Here is a 17,333-nt window from a genome sequence, read left to right on the forward strand (position 1 = left end):
TGGGAACCAGGGGACTTAATGAAATAGGTCTTTGGAATATTGATTTTGAGCCTCTTTTACCACTAAGTCATTTTGATTGGGGGTATTGTCTGACCTTGAGAGAGAAGCAAGTCAGAATTTGACTTTAATTTTATTCCTCAGATTTCCAAGAAAAAAAAAAAAGAAGAACATACCTAAAGGTAATATAAAAATAGCCATGTTCCAAGGGAATTTTAAAGAAAGAAACATTTAGAGATTGCTGAAAACCGTGTAATGGTGTAATTGTGCAAGCAAAGATGACTTTTTTTATTCATTGTAAGAACAGTGTAAATTGGTTTGTGTATAATAAAAAGTTAGCCTTTCATCAATACTTGGATAAATAAACTGCAACATCCCTGGAATGTGATTATCAAGGGACAATCAAGCTGTGGTTTACTATTTCACGTAGTATGCTTTCTCTTTTGGAACTAATAAAAGCCACAACTGCATGCTTTATTATAAAAAGCAGAACTAAAACTGGCCAGTGTTTTCCTTATTTTAGAAAGACAGAGCTCAACAATGAATCACATATTAGGAATTTGACCTGGACAGTAAGAGATTTGACTTTCTTGCTGCCATCTTGCCATGTAAGTGTGGTTTGTAGTGGTGACAAGTATTTGAATCTCTTTGATTTCATGACCTTTAGCAGAAACATATTTCACTGTATGTACGTACGGTTTCATCAAATGCTGTTTTCTTCTATATTTGAATGTGCATTTGTTTCTCTAGGTATTTTTATTGGCCTGGTTCCCAGTATCTCTCTCTCAATCTGAAATCCTCCCAGTGACCTGCACTCAGAAATAATGCTGCACTGCCCTTTATACTCTATAGAGAAGTATGGACACCTGATCTAAGGCTAGCCTAACCATAAGTGAGTCAGCAACACATGAGGCCTGCTGCAAGAGGCTCTCTTCTTTTTTTTTAAAGATTTTATTTATTTGACAGAGAGAGACATAGCAAGAGAGGGAACACAAGCAGGGGGAGTGGGAGAGGGAGAAGCAGGGTCCCCTCCGAGCAGGGAGCCCGACGCGGGGCTCGATCCCAGGACCCTGGGATCATGACCTGAGCCGAAGGTAGACGCTTAACGACTGAGCCACTCAGGAGCCCCAAGAGGCTCTCTTCTTAATAGGAGGCAGATTAATTGCCCCAGTCAATCTGATGCTATCCTTTGCAATTTGGACTGATGAGAATATAGAAGGTCATTCAACTAGCGGTAGAAAGAGAAAGGGGGAACTTCCAAAAAGAAGCATAGACAATAAAAGTTGCTAAGAAGTATTCCTGATCAAAGGGAAGGATTCAGAAGCAACAAAGACTATGGTTCTGAATGGCAGTGTCCTCCAAGTTTTCTTTGTCCCTCCATTCATAGCCGTCCAGTATAAGGTGATCAGGACCCCAGTAGTAGCAATGCCAGGGGCTTCTCTGACAGAAAAATAAGGAGAGTTACCAAGAGAGGAAACCACCAGACGGGCCAACACCATACATTTCTAGTATTTCATGTCTGCCCAGTGTTTTTTATAACTATCACCCAAATGTGTGTGGCTTTTCCAGGCTTTGGGGGTCATATGTCCCTGCAACAAATAGTTAAGAATAGTTGGAGCTGGTATCCCATTTGATTTTTGGAAGTCCAGTATTTTTTTGATCCAAAGAATGCTTATATGTTCTACCAATTTGTTCTGGTTTGCAGAGTCCCCTCAACTATTTATCTTCTGATTCTAACTCCAGGCTGGCTTCTCCACATTGTTGCTGCCCTCCTGATCCACCCTGGGAAGGAACAAAGTCACCCAGTCTCAGCTAAGATTCTGCTACTGTGTTTAACTACACTTCACAGATGAATGGTGGGTATACAAAGGAATGACAACAGAGGAGAACACAAACAAAAGATGACTTCTTGGGACTGCTAAGATATAAAGGCCATGTCCTTTCATAAGGAAGCTGGGATGTGGGGATAGTGACAGAATGGGGTGGAGAGGGGACGCTGCTTGGTTTGCCAACATGATGCAGGGAGCATTTTGCATCATTGAAAGAGAAGTGCCTTTGATCATGGGCTCCCTGCCTGGAGTTCAGTTGCCCCACAACCTTCTGAGATCCAGCAAGACACAGATCTAGGTTCTCTCTCATCCACCGCTCTTAACCCCCAGTTCAAAGCCTGCCTCGAGGAAACATAATCATCTTCAGAGATTTAATTAGAGCCTAGAACAAAAGAAACTTTTTTTTTCACTGTTATGTACAGCTATTTTGCTTCCTCCCTATTTTGAGAATAATATTCTTTTTGGCTTTACCAGTACAAAAACCGAGCAAATTATCCCCTCCACAAATAAAAAGTAATCTGACCACATTTTTCATATTAATCCTCCATTTGAAGAACCTGGTAAAATGTTCACAGTTTTAAAAGAGTGGTGTTCACCTGTTCCCTGCTTCCACTCACTTCTGAGTACCCCATCTATCAAGCTTTTTTGGTGTTTGTTTGCGTTTTTGTTTTTGTTTTTTTAAAACACTTAAATCTACTCTCAGTTAGAGCTTTTGGTTACAAAACCAGAAAAGGTTAACTCAGACAAGGAGGTTTTTATTTTTATATTATAGAAAGCATAAAATGAGTCACTCATTTGTTTTCATTATAACTTTCATGAAACTGAAACTCCGTCCTATAAAATGTTACTTCATTTTAGACCAAATAAAATGGTTGTCTTTGGTTGTCTTTTCACATTAATGAATTTTCTCAACCATTTCCTAAGGTTTCAAATGATCCTATTTGCCCATAAGTGCAGTGTTTCAAAGGAAGAACATTTTTTGAGCTATCTATAATGATTTCCCAGCTTTCACCTTAGAGAATATTGCAGTGTGTTCTATGTGAAAAGCTTATATTCTATTTACAAAGAAGAAAATCTGTAACTTTTTATTTTTCTGGATATGTTGTAGAAAGCAATATTCCATTGTATATTAAAAAGAAAAGTTACTCTGAAATATCAAAAGTCTTCAAAAGGTTAGTGATCACACACACACACATGCGTGCACATTCACACACTCATTCATCTATTAGTATAACATGCGATAGTATTTTTGAAATAACACAGATGAATTTTCTTTTCATGTTCTCTTCAAATTCTTTCTCTGCATCTTCTCTGGCATTATTGTCCCAAGAAAGAGAAACACGATTGCCACCAGAGAGAGGAGGATATGATATAGAAGCCTTGGTTCATAGGGTAGGGAAGTAGAAAACTGGGAAGGGAGAAAGGGCAGGAAATGAGAAAAGGACAGAAAAATGGATGTGGTTGTCCTTCTTCCCCCTTAGGGGTTAATCTGCAAGGGAGAGAAAGTAGGTAAGTTGAAATACATTCTGAAGTGCCCCAAACATAGCGCATCTCAGAGAAGTTTTACACTCAGCCTGGGTAGGATGTTAGAGAGCACTGACAGAGGAAGGTTCTAGATGGATGGGTAATGACATCATGATCTTCATGTGCCATGTGGAAGTCCAGAGTTCCTGTTGATCCTGTGAGGAATATAGAGGTGCTGAGAAAAATCATGGGTCAGAAGTTGCCTTACGACTGAGAAAACCCCTGTCCCATCAGAAGGTCCAAAAGAGATAAAACAGACCTTAAGAACTGACAGATTTCTTAGCAAGTGTAGTGAGAAGTTCAAGTTGGATATAATTTGACTTAAAAATAATTAAATGTAAAATTCCCTAGGTTTCAAGTTCTCAGATTTCCAGAACCTTAACATCTGTTACATAAAGCTAAATAAAACAGTTTTTACTCTCAGGTGGAGCTTGTGACCCAGTGAAGGAGGCACATGGGTAAACAAATCCAGTGCAGTAAGTGATACAGCTGAGGAAGGTTCACAGTGCTAGGGAAGAACAGAACAGGATTAAATGGATGGTCTTCTCAGAGTAGATGATGTTCTAATCAGACCCTGTAGGATGAGGGTTTTCACCAGGTAGACTTCACTTATTCCTGTGCCCAGATGTCTCCCGGTGGAATTCCTACCAATTATGTCTCCGGAAATCCCTCACATATCAAACATCACCTCCTTCATGAAGATTTTTCTGATTCTTCCCACCAGATTTGATTTCTGCTGCTTCCTTAATGGCACTTTGGCTTAATATTTGGGAAATTCTCTGGAAAGTTCTCTCAGATGGCACAGACCTTAGCCAGATTCTTTAGAACTGTGTTACTTTTCATAGGTGCTGACCAATATCTCTGTAACTAATGTCTAGTCATAGGTAATGGTGAAATAGCTGGCCTAGAACATACAAATTCGTTTTCATAATGATTTTGCCTCTTCCACGTCCACCTTCTTCAGTCTTGGCAAGGGGAGATTGGATAGATAAGTTGTACAAGATGGATGCCAGCTCATGTCATGTCGTTATAGTGTTCCAGAGTATTTTCATGGTCAATCTATAGGTAAGTACTATTATCCCCTTTTACAGATAAGGAAGAAGAACCTCAGAAATTTTAAGGCACTTGTCAAAGATCACACAACTGATGAAAGAGCACCATGATTGGAGCTCTAATTTGTCTGATCCTGAAGCACGCATCTTAGCTTGATAAACAAATGACATCTTGATGGAGAGCATCTCCAGAGATATAGGTTTTACTGGGGGATAAAATTAGATCCCATTCTGTCTTGCTTTGGTGATCAAAATTGGTTTATTCCAGCCTAGATCAGGTCATTAAGGGATGGTAAAACTTGATTATACCATGGAGAAGAGACCTAGCATGGTAAATTGTCAGGAAGATTGGATGTAGAGAAATTGTTGAAACCAGGATGAGAAGGATATATTTGTCTGTTTAAGCGATAGAGACACCAATGAACAAAATGTAACAAAATATTCAGAGAGTGGGCTTAGCTCTGGAAAGTACTAGTTGCTCCAATCAATGCCACTGATTACCACAAACATTTCCTACAAACGTGTCTGATAGGTAAGTTTGTCCTTCATTTTATGACATTAGTAACATAATTAGATAATAAAAAAGTATTTGGTTGAAAATGGGGACAGGAAGAAAAACAAGATATTTTTGCTTTTGAAGATGCTTTTGCATTTTTTTTTAAAAAAAGCTTTATATTTCTTGAAGTGAAGCAGCATAATACTGTCACCTCTACTCCTTGAATATAGATATCTTTACCCAGTGATTGTCTATAATTTCTCCATTTATGATTCTATTATTTAAGAAAATAGAATTTCAAATAATACATTAGTAGAAAATTATATATATAAGCAGTATTTTTGGTTAAAAATATTTTTCACACAACCAGATTTAAAGAACCAGATCCCCTGGGGCAAATATTCTCAATCTGGAGTCATAGATGCTATTCTGGGGGATCAGTGCACTTTCTGAAAATTCATTAAAAACAAGAAATGTAAGGGATATATTCTTAAAAGTCAAGAGAGTCTGTAAATCTCAGGTATAAAAAGTGGAACATAGTTTTTCTACAATAAAATTAACTTACAAGCACCCATTTGTACTCAGAAACAGATAATTTAGTTTTCTTAGTCCTATTAGAACTTACCCAATGGGTTTAAAACTTACCCAGTTTGAGATACTGTTGCTCCCTCTCTTCATCTTTCTCCCTCAATCTGGGGTAGCTTACTGGTCCAGAGGAGACTGATGAAGCACTGTGATACTGGGAGACATGTCTGGGTGTTGATGACCTCTCTCATTTTCCAAAGAGGAGACCTGGTCTGTGTTCTCTGGGCATGAGTGAAGCACAACTTTGCTCTAGTGAACAGGCTCGGACTATTCTGAGGTCATTGCTTGGTCCCATGCCTGGTATGTGCAATGCCGTGGAATTGTGGCCACATCCCTGCACACCGGTCAACAGGCCACACCGTTCCTTGGTATTTTATGTGGCCACCCTTCCAGGTGGCCTCTTCCATGTCCTGTTGGCTGGCCCTCTTTCCCAACTAACTTCCATACCTCCTACAGCTCACAGGGGCCCAATCCTTACTAAGTAGGCACCATGAGAAAACCCAGGGGCTGGACAGGCCAGAATCCTCAGCCCTTCAGGATCTAGATAAGGCATACTAGCATTTATATTTCCACTTTACACCCTTATGTTCAGGGTTCTTCTATTAAGACTGAGATTCTCAAAACACTCCAGTGGGAAAGCTGGATACAAATTTCTTTACTCTTGGGCCCTGTTAACACAAAGGGGAAATCTCTATCCCACCTCCACCTCGAGACTCATTCTGGAGTTCGATGCAATGCCTATTATGGGCTGAACTGTGTCCTGTCAAATTCATATGTTGAAGCCCTAAGCCCAGGACCTCAGAATGTGACTGTATCTGGAGAAAGGTCTTTCAAGAAAAGATTAGGTTAAAATGAAGCTCTCAGGGTGGTACCTAACCCAGTATGACTGTTGTTCTTACAAGAAGAAGAAATTTAGACACACTAAGAGACACCAGAGGTGCTGCGCACAGAGGAAAGACCATGTGAGGACACAGAGAAAGGCAGTCACCTTCAAGCTAGGGAGAGAGGCCTTAGGAGAGAGTAACCGTGACAGCATCTTGATCTTGAACTTCCAATCTCCAGCACCATGAGAAATAGATTTCTGTTGTTTATGCCACCCAGTCTGTGGTATTTTATGATAGTCCCAGCAAACTAGCATTGCAATTTTCTCCCATCCTTCTAAGAGCTCTGTTTTCTTTTCCGACCTACAGCTCATTTATGGCTCATTCGGGGCAGGAGTGGGTGGGAAGGGGACTCGGTCCCTAGGTTCACATAGGCTCCAGCACACCCTACCCTCAACCAAGTTTTTGGCTTATGCTTACTGGGCATTTGAATCTTTTGTATCTGGGGTCTTTGTTTCACTTGTTCAAGTGGGGGTGATTGAAGGAAGGAAAAAGAAACATGTTTCAAGTTTCGGATGTCAAGTAAGGTGGACCTCCAGTATCCACAGGAGATACTTCCAGGCCCCCAGTGGATGCCTGAAACCATAGACAGTGCTGAACTGTATATATACTATGTTTTTTCCTATACATACAAACCTACCATAAAGTCTAATTTATAAATTAGGCACCGTGAAATAATGACAACAGTAAGTAAGAATAAAATAGAACAATTATACTATAATAAAATTTATGTGAATGTGGTCTCTTACTCTCTCAAATTTCTATTGTGGTATACTCAACCCTTCTTGTTATGATGTGAGATGATAAAATCCTACATGCTGAGATGAAGTGAGGGAATGAGGTAGGCATGGTGACACAGTGTTAGGCTACGGCTGACCTTCTGATGATATATCAGATGGAGGATCATCTGCTTCTAGACTGAGTAACTGACACCGTGGAAAGTGAAATCATATGTAAGAGGGGACTAAGGTAGAGATGTCATATATCATGTCACCACAAATGTGTCTGCATCTGCTCGTCTTTTTTTCTGGGGAGAGTCCACAAATTCTCATAGGGGTTCATGACCACAAAAATGTTAAGATTCACCACCCTGTTATGTTTGAAATATGATTCACTTTCAAATATATGATTTATAAACATTTTAGAAATGTAGCTATTATGTAAATGAGAGCAGAATGTTTATCGTCAATAAATGTAAATGCTATCACACTCGTTTCCTTCATTTAAAAAAAAATCTCTGATTTAATTTGCCATGATAAAAGAAGCTAAAGTAAACTGTCTGTGAAATACTTGATTCCTTCTTCATGGTCATCCAGTTCCACATCAAGAGATCATAAAACTATATAACTACTTCCACTAGGACAGGTCATCTTAGAGCACCACGATCATAAGAGGCATTCTGCCTCACTCAGTATTTAAACACCCATATGCATTTACACAAAAGTCATTGCTCCTTGTGTTTCTTCTGCCTTTTGTGCCAGTATTCATGGAACAGCAAGGGTCAGGAGCTAGCAGTGATCAGGAGTGACCTATACCCCTCCCCACATTCTGGGAAGTTTTATCCTTTCCCTCTTGTCTCGACACATCGCTACCAGCCCCCTGATTACTATAGTAGCTGCCAGGAGAATGTAACTTGCCCTCCATCTCCTGGCCATGATTGTCTGGACTGGGGTACAACACCTGGGCCAATCATAGTACTTCCTTGAAGATTTGGAACTGGCCCATAGACTATGAAGTTCAAGAGCTGTGAGTGACCATGCAACCTAGTGCACACCAGAGAAGCAGAGAAGGTCTGTATAAGAGGGAGAGAGAGGGAGAGAGAGAGAGAGAGAGAGAGAGAGAAGAATGGAGCAGGCAGCATGGTTGGGGAGGAGGGAGAGATAAAGTCCTAATGGCATGTCCCTGTCGCCAAGTTGTCACAGATGCCCAGCTGCATTCCTGTTTTTTGTTCCATGGGTAGCCTGGTACCTTTACAATGGTTTCTCCTTTTTAGTTAAATTGGGTCAAATTTCTATTTCTAATAACATTTCCCATTAATTTGATTTAAATACACATACACACACACACACACACACACACATGCATGCTCATGTAAAAATGACCTTAATGTATGATTATCAAAGCTTAACTCTTCCAGTGTTAATTTTTCAAAATTGGAATGAAAACCATGACTTGATCTACAACGTTATCATTAATACAAATAAACAACTGTGGTAAGAAAAAGTACCTCTGTCATACTTGGCTATATTTTTATAGGTTTTTAATAGTGAAGGATCACAAAAGTATGGAGTCCTCCTTGTGCCATACCAAGCTCACTTGAAATAGAAATCTCCAGGAATAATGAATGAATTACTTCACTAAAAAGGAGGGTGTGACACCAGCCCTGCAGATCCTGGATTGATTTTATTGCTTTAGACAGCAAGGTAACTACTGGGAATCACGTTTTTTACCTCTGGCCATACAAAGATATTTCAAGAGGAAATGAAAAATATTTTGTCCTTCATTGGCAAATGGAATTATGTTTGGGGGGCACAAGCGGCTAGAAGTTCAAGTTTGTAAAAGTGGATGTTCATTAAATATGAGTTTAATAAACCACAGAAGCATCTGAAGCCTCTAGGCTTATTTAAAGAAAACAACAAATAACTAAAAAAGGTAACTATCAGGCTGATTGATGGATTTTTAAAATGCCACGTGATACATGTATCTGACTCCCTCCCTCCCTCTCTCTCCCCAGAATTTAAACTTCTAGAAGACGTACACAGATACATCACATTTTCCTGAGCAGCCCTGTAAAAGGTCTAGGTCAGCATGATCTGTGTTTGGATTTTAATTGTAAGAGGGTTTTCTGGGTATGTCACTTTAAGTGTTCATTTCCATAAAGACATCAGCTGCATCTATTTTACAACTCTGTCTTTTAAAAGGAACAGTTTAGTACTTCTGGCAATGTGGCAGTCTTCATAAACACACACACACACACACACACGCACACACAGCTCCATTTCAAGTTAGAGGACAAATATGTTAAACATCTTTTCAATTTAGTAGCAAAGCTCTGGCACCCTGATGTTCAGATATTCTTTCAATCTTTCTGTATTTTAAGAAAAGGCTGAAACTGTTGCCCAGTGAGGAAGTTGTATCATCTTGCCAGCAGATCTCTATTAGCAGAATTTATCCATTGTTTCAAGCCCCGAGTATGACATAGTCTTTTTTTTTTTTCCTCCAAAAATGGGTGTGTTCAGCACTGCCCCATGCAGGAGAAATCTAACCGTAACAGGCTTCTCAAATGTGATCCACATCCCCACAGGGCCTGCCTGGACTGTTAGCCCCTCACCTTTCTTCTTTCCTTCTAGCTCACATGTGATGGTGGCTGGGCATAGCAGAAAAAGCTTGAAGGGAGGGAAAGGGAAGGGCTGCAGGGGCTAAGGGAGAGAATAAGCCAAGCACAGTGTCTGGCCCATAGTGTTTAATTTATTCCATAAACATTTATGGAAACTACAACATGTAAGGCGGTGTTCCAAGCTCTGAGGAAAAGTGATGGAAAAACAGACAGACAAACAAAACACCAAAGTCTCTGTTCTCATAGATAAAGCTTATAACCTGGTGGCAGTTAAATATTTGTGGAGTGAATGGTTGTCTAGATGCAGGAAATGACAGCAGGGGTGACAGCTGGGGGCAGCTATAGCTTCCCACTTTGTGTAACTCTAAGTGCTGACTTAACCCAAATCGACTTCACCATCCTAACTTCGGGATTCCTGCATGGCAAATGTAACTGATGTGTACTAGCTTTCTCACTCCTATTGTGAATTTAAAGCGCCCTTAGGGAAGGGAGAGGCTGAGGATGCCTGAGTGGACTGGAGCTCGGCCTTACCAGCCTTCCCATTACCTTTGAGCAGTTCAGATAAAACCTCTGCAAGAGAACCGCCAGGTGGCACCTGTAAGGCGCAGATGGAGAGAATCATTTGCCCCACACCCCACAGCCCGGAATAACCAGGCTGCGTGCCTTCCACTGTGGGCTTGTTGGCTAGGAAGTGGGGGAGTTTTAGTCTCCGTTCAGACTGCGTGATTACGTACCCTGTTTTCTTGACACCCCAAACACGCAGAGTGCAGATCTGTCCCCACGCACTCGGGCTGCCAGAGGCGGTTAGGAGCAGCTCGGCCTTAGGCACCCGCCGCGACGTGGGGGCTGGCGGTGGGTGGCGGTGGGCTGCGCTGAGCTGGAGGCGCAGTCAGTGCCCAGGTCTCCCTCGCCAGACCTCTACCCGGGGCCAAGGCGGAGGAGTGGCAAGAGAGACGGGTCCCAGGGTGGTGGCAGGCTGAAGTCCGGGACACGGGGAACACCGCCTCCCACTCTCGCTCACCCCCAGCCTGGGCCGACGCTGCCAGTGGCCGGGGTCTGGGGCACCTCCTCCCGCCCGTTAGAGAACCCTGTGGTTTTTCCGGCCCCCGTTTCAGCGGGGCGGCCCCGGGTCACCCCTCACCTCCACTCTGCAGCTGTGCTCCCCCCAGCCCAGGCTGGGCGACCGTCCCCGCTTGCAGAGGGTCGGGGTGCAGGGTGTCAGCTCACGGAGCAAGCGTGTTTGGGTCATTTAGGGCTGGGCGGCCGGGGTACCAACTCCACTCCATCAGTAGCGGGAAGCGAGCTGCGCCAGTTACGAGACTGGCGCTGCCGCCGCCGCCCCTATTGGGCCGCTGGTGACATTGGGAGGAGACCGCTTGGAACGGGCGGAGGAGGAGGAAGAGGAGCAGGGAGGGTGGGGGTAGGGGGAGAAAGTAGCAATTGTGCCAGGGGGCGTGTGAGCAGCCGGAGAGGCGGCCGCGCTGGTGACAACTTCTCCGGGGCGCGCGCCGCGGGGCGGGCGGGAGGGCGGGGAGCGAGCGGCGAGCGCGGCCTGAGCCGGGCGCCTGAGGGAGCGGCGGGAGCCTCGGGGAGCCGCGGCCCGCGCCCTGCGCCGCCGCCGCCGCCGCCGCCGCCGCCTGCTCGCTTCCTCCTGCTTCTCAGCCCCGGGTGCTGAGGCTCCGGTCTATAAATAGCAGGTTACAGCTCCTGCTCGGCGCGCACACGCTCCGGAGCGAACGCAGGAAAGTCAGGCTAAAAGTGTCTGCTGCTGCTGCCGCCCCCCACTCCGCCTCCGGGAGAGGTAATTACCCGCCCGGGATCCGAGGGCTCGGTGGGGATTTTTGCAGGGTGGTGTGGGTGATGGTGGGTGATTCGGGAGGCGTTGGAGCGGGTCTGAGCGCGCGGGGGCACGTCCTGGCGGAGGAAGCTGTCTGTTTTGCATTAAGTTTCCCAGTCTCGCAGCCCCGATAGCTCCTCCAGCCCTGTCGCCTCCGGGGTGGGGGAGCTGTCTCTCCTCGGTGGTCGGGGTACCCCTGTCACCGCGCTTGCCCTGCTGCCGAGCGCCCCTCGGCCCGGCGAGCGCGCGGGTTTACCCTCTCGCTCACACTCACACTCTCTGGGCCCGGGGTAACTGAGCTCTGGCTTCGCTGACTTTCCAGGTCTGCGCCCACCTGCGCAGTCCCTTTAGAGAGGCCGTGGTGGCCCCGGGGTTCTCTCTCATCCCCATCCCGGCCGCGCCACGCTGCCGCCGCCAGCCTCAGGAGAAGTCGGCTTTAAGGCAAGGGGTGGGGTGGGGGTGGGGGTGGGAGCGAGGGTGACTGGTACTAAGGTTTCAGTTGCCCCATGTCCTGGGTTTTCCTAAAGAGCCCCTCTCCATGACCACCCCCACCCGACCCCCAGCAACTCATTCCGGCAGAGAAGCCCGTCACGTCTCCTCTTGGCCGAGGAGAATCCCTTGTCCTACCCCAACGAGGTCTCGCTGAAAGGGGTTAGAAAGCGAGGGCCTGGGGTGAAGGCACGGGGAGCTAGGGTGGTGGTGGAGGAGTCATTGTTTGGAGTCCGAAAACTGCGCAGCGGGCTCCGCAACCTCTCGCGCCCCCCTGGCAGGGAGGGCCCAGGCGGAAGGGTGTCTAGGAGCCAGGGCTGGTTCCTAGGCGGACTTTCAGGCTTGTAGCTGGGAGGAAGATGAGGATGCTGGAGCTACACATACCTGTTTTTGCCCCTCCCTACGCCTCTGAAATCTCCTCCCTTTTGAGTGGTGGTTTCTGCCCACCGAGGACACGGTGGAGAGGGACCCGCAGTTTCTGTCTGGGGACAGTAGGCTTTATGAGGGTGAGGATGTGCATATTGATTAGGTTGTTGCTGCTCCTGCACAAAACTTACTGGAAAAACCCGGGAGGATTTTCTATTACTCCTGTTGTTGTTGTTGTTGTTGTTTAATGGTGCAGATTCGCTCCTTTGCCTCTTTTTTTTTTTTTTTCTTCTTCTCTGGAACCAGGTTTCCCCCGCCCCCTCTTTCTGAGATGTGTTATTTGAGGTCATTACATTTTATGTCTCCAGGTGTTACAGTTTGCATATCTCCTTCCTCTCTGTGACAGAACTTGTTTATAAAGGTGTGAGTTTATAAATCAGTGAAAGCCCAGAAGACAGAGGATAAATTCATCTCTTTTCCCTTCAAGATGGGCACTAGATAGCCCTTTCATTGGTGTAAAACTGCATTTCAAAGACCTTGCTTGTAACAGGAATTTTCTTAACGGGTCCATAGTAAACTGACTTACTGCTAAAGCAGCATATGAGGTACAAGGAATCACCAAGATCGCAGCTGGCTGACGGTGTGCAAGAAGTTGAGTAAAAAGGGGACTGGGCAAGTGGGCTTTGTCTCACTTAGTAGACAGAGAAACACATTGTCTTGTGTTCCTTTTCCATATACTCCAGTAAAACATTGATAATAAGTCAGAGTAAATGATCAATGGCTCTGTGATAAGTACACGGGTGTTAAAAATTAAACCTCTTACATTTATAGCAATGTAAAATGTTACTGCAATGGAATGCTTTTTCAGCATATTTCTTTAAAATGTGATATAGAAGATTGTCCTTGAAAGGTTATGAAATTTACATGTGAAGAGAGTCTAAATGCTCAGTGTCATTAAGAAATGTGCTGCTGATTGAAATATGGGTCTTATTTTGGAAGAATATTCTCTTTGATTAGGCAAATCAGTATTATTTGTGATAAACTAATGACCAGTTAGAATGCACATATTTATAACTGTGTTTTGCTTTTGATCTTTCCATAAAGCATAAGAAAACACAGATCAAGTTTGGTCTTGTCCCCCTGTTGTTCAAAGAAGCACATAGTCAAAGTTATAGGCAGAAAATACTTTTGAAATGTTGGATTTGATCTTTACTTTGGGAGTACCAATTGACTGAATGACTTCATTTATCATAAGATTTTTGTGAAAAGACTCATAAACTAATCTGTTAAATTTGATTGTAGAACAATGCTATTATATTTTAGGTGCATGAAATGGAAACTCATTAAGCTTGGGGTAAAAACCAGATATTTGTTTTAAATTGTGCAAGTTGAGAGTAATTCATTTCTTTTCTGAGATTTGGGAGTTTCTTTTAGTACAAATAGTGTAAGTCCCCACATGGGTAACAGAGTGAACTTTTACTACTTTGAGGTAAAACCCAAGAGAGCAATTCTCCTAAAGACACAGAAAAAAATGCAAACGGATGTCGTACCTCTTAGCAACCAAGTGGATGTCAGTTTCCAGGTAAGTATCCGACATCTGAGAATACAAAGTTAAAAAAATTATGAAATCATAATTAGTGAGTGAAATGCTTACTGATTATCTGTTACATTTTCTTATTTCACAGTGTGCAATCCCAGCCAGTACTAATATTAGACATACAAATATCATAATTTTTGTAATCTTTGTGGAATAAGTTGTCTTTCATAACCATGGGTATTCTAATAGAAATGTTCTGTTTTAAATAATCTCAAGTTAAGTGTTAACATTCAGTTCAAAGCTGTGTCTTTCTCTTCTGTATTTTCTACTCTAATTTTTCAGCATTTCCTATCTTTCTAAAGCCCTAGGGAATTTGCTTCATAGGCCATTTTGTTACTTTTTTTTATGTTGAGATAGAAATTATTGATTATAGACCTCCTTAGGACACACTCATACATACTTCCATATTTGGGCTTAATAAATGAGACTATTAGATAAATAATTTCAGCTTAAACATTTATTTTTAGGTAAATCCAAATGATGATGCTACAATCGCATTTTTTGTGTGTGTGCAAATACACAGTGTTTGTTTTCCAAAACTTTAAATGCAGTATATATATCTAGAAAACACACTAAGATGTGTGAGAAAATTCTCTGAGTCTTCAGAGTCTCAGGCACAGTTGTCATTTGAATCAAGACTTGTTAGTTCCTTCACTTTATACATTTTCACTACCTTGTAAATTAATAGGAGAATTTTAAAAATGTTTATGGAGTTTTATGGTAATATAACTATAATATAATATAATATAATATAATATAGTAACTATGTTGTGTATATATCTGCAATTGCAGTGGTTTTTCTTATATCAGGCATAGTTGTAACCACTATCTTACTTCCTGGAATTATCTTGTTATAGATGATATACCATAAGGCCAGTGGAATATCTAGGAGTTACAATTTTAGATTTTTTTACTCTCATTTTACTAAACATTGAGATGTCATGATAGATGTAATCCCAACATAGTGTGAAGAGTTGGATTTCAATATAATATGTGTTCTTAAATCATATTTTCCAAACTGAGTTTCTTAAATTGCGATGTTTAGAGTAAATCTTTCTTCTGCCTTGGGCAGCCTTATCAACTAGGTGTCTTGATTATGTGATGAAGGCCTCAAAATAGCCTTAAGAGCCTCAAAGTAGCCTTAATAGAACTAAGTGAAATAGACTTGGCAGTAGTCATTTGGTTAAGCTGATTAAAGGAGATCCTGAGAAGTTTTCTAGATCATGTGGCTTTGATCAAAGATTCCTTTGGGAATTATCTAAATTAGTGATTTCAAGGGGATGGAGGTAACCCTTCCCTTAAAGGAAAAATTCTTTCTCCTTCCCTCCTTCTTTCTCTCGCTTTCTCCCTTCTTTGTTTCTTTACATGCATTTGTCTATCATCTATCTATTTTTCCATGCCTGTCTGGTTATTAAAATGAAACAATGCAACAGCCTAATGCTGAAATCACTGAATGACGTTCTCTATTGTCCACATTTCCAAGGATGGAAAAGTTTATAGGATATACAGGCAGCCTTAATACTCATGCTGATTTTGAATTATTGGAGTAACGACAACATTGAAAAGTATCTTCCGAGATCAAGCTAAAAATAGAATTCTTAAAAATTTCCATATATTGTTTTTAATATATCTTTTATTTATAAACTTTAAGTACTTTAGGAGAACCTGAGATTTTTATGTTTCTCAAAAACAAGTGTGATTTTGAAAAAGTTAAGTAAAATGGTTTAAAGAAACCCTCTTATTATTTTTCACTATGAAAAACTTAATTGACCGAAATACGAGTCTTTTACTTTTCACTTCAGTTCTTAAAATAGGTAGTTATGTGTATTAAGTAGACCAAACTGATCAGAGATGACCTCTAGCGATTAGCACAACTGAAACACACAAAAAATTATTCACCTCTGGGAAAATAAAGTAGAACTAAAAACCAGTGGCATCGGAAATGGAAATTATAACCTGTAGATGAGGTGAGATTAGAGCTATGTCCTTAAGAAAGCTTGCAAGTATCATTAGTGATTTTTAACATCCTGTGATGCCTTTTCAAACTTCTTTGTATGTCAGACTTGCCAGCTAAACACATATTCCACTTAGATCGTCAGCATACATCACATTCATAATAGAATATGTTGCATACTGGATGAACAGTATTAGAAAGTAACAAAAAACCCCAAACATTTCATGTCTTCATTAACAAAACCTGTAGCTTTTTATATTTACTAATCTAATCAGATCTTTCTTACGTAAATTTATGAGAGACAGGGCTGATTTTCTGGTATGTGTAATTTCATTTATTTTTATTAGCCTTCTTATATTGAATTAATTACAAATAACTATGTTTCAAATCTATCTTTCTAGATAAATTTGCTTTAAAATCGAGCATTTCCACTTTCTTGAAGACATTTATTGTGCATTTAGAGTTAAAAAGACATTTAGCACTAGGTGGCAGTGTGCAATGCTTAGTAGCCTTGTGTCATTTTTAACTGCAGTATATTCATTATTAAAGCTTTTCTTTTAAACAGAATTTATTTATATTGTGAATGTGTTAATGAAATTATTTGAAATAAACAGGCAGCTAAACCTTTAGCAGCATATTTAGAAGATCTATTATTTGTAAGACTTTAAAGATTTGATTGTAATATTTAACATACTCTGTTTTATGTGGGGTCTGCTTACATGAGGGATTGTTAGGAATTAATTGAATTAAATATGCCAGAATTCTGCTTATGATGGAATAGGAGAAAAGGAAAGGGAAAATTAAGTGAACATGATAGGAAAGAAACCATATGGCCATTCTAAAATAGACATCATATTAACTGTTTGTATTTTAATCTTAATCCTCTCACTACACAAGCTGAGCAAAAACTTTTTTTTTCCTAGCGGGTTGAAGGCTATGATTGTTATTTTTTCTCTAGCTCATTGCCGTTGGGACAATGCAAAAAAAAAAGTGCAGATTGTCTTACTGATGCTTCAGCAGATCCCGTAATATCCTCTGTAATAGTGATGGCCTGGCCATCACAATGACCAAATTGGATTAGTTACGTAGCATTACAATTTACTGGTTATTAGGACAGCTGAAGTTTATCTACACCATTTTTCTTGGTTAATCTAGATGTATGTATCTCTGTCTTTGGCTAAATGATTAAATTATGGGTCTTGGCAGAGTTAATCAATTTATTCCATCATCGGTGCACCAGAATGGGACCTCTGCATTGTTTAGCCACCTGGTTGGAAGTTCCTCAGGATCAATTTGGTAGGCGTTTCAGCCATATTTACTGGACATGGCTGCTGTGGGAATGGACACCAAGGGAAAAGTTAATCAACATAAATTGACATAATTAAGAAA

The 17,333-nt window shown here is 41.6% G+C and overlaps 1 protein-coding gene and 1 long non-coding RNA gene across 2 annotated transcripts in view; one reads left to right on the top strand and one right to left on the bottom strand.

The window, feature by feature from the left end:
- Positions 1 to 242: 242 nt before the first annotated feature.
- LOC145720108 (uncharacterized) lies at positions 243 to 11,194 on the bottom strand. The gene is made up of 3 exons (XR_014142842.1): positions 10,843 to 11,194; positions 5,540 to 5,704; positions 243 to 1,432 (listed from the first exon to the last, which is right to left on the bottom strand). It is a non-coding gene; the product is annotated as an uncharacterized LOC145720108 (long non-coding RNA).
- Positions 11,195 to 11,286: 92 nt separating this feature from the next.
- Positions 11,287 to 17,333, top strand: part of INPP4B (inositol polyphosphate-4-phosphatase type II B) — a 631,805-nt gene continuing 625,758 nt past the window's right edge. Inside the window, exon 1 of the mRNA XM_081813115.1 lies at positions 11,287 to 11,502. The gene's annotated coding sequence lies outside the window, so the exon portion shown is untranslated. The remainder of the gene's footprint in view (positions 11,503 to 17,333) is intronic.

Source organism: Leptonychotes weddellii, chromosome 2 (genome assembly GCF_054177405.1).
Source record: "Leptonychotes weddellii isolate Sample4059 chromosome 2, ASM5417740v2, whole genome shotgun sequence".
NCBI classification, from domain to species: Eukaryota; Metazoa; Chordata; class Mammalia; order Carnivora; family Phocidae; genus Leptonychotes; species Leptonychotes weddellii.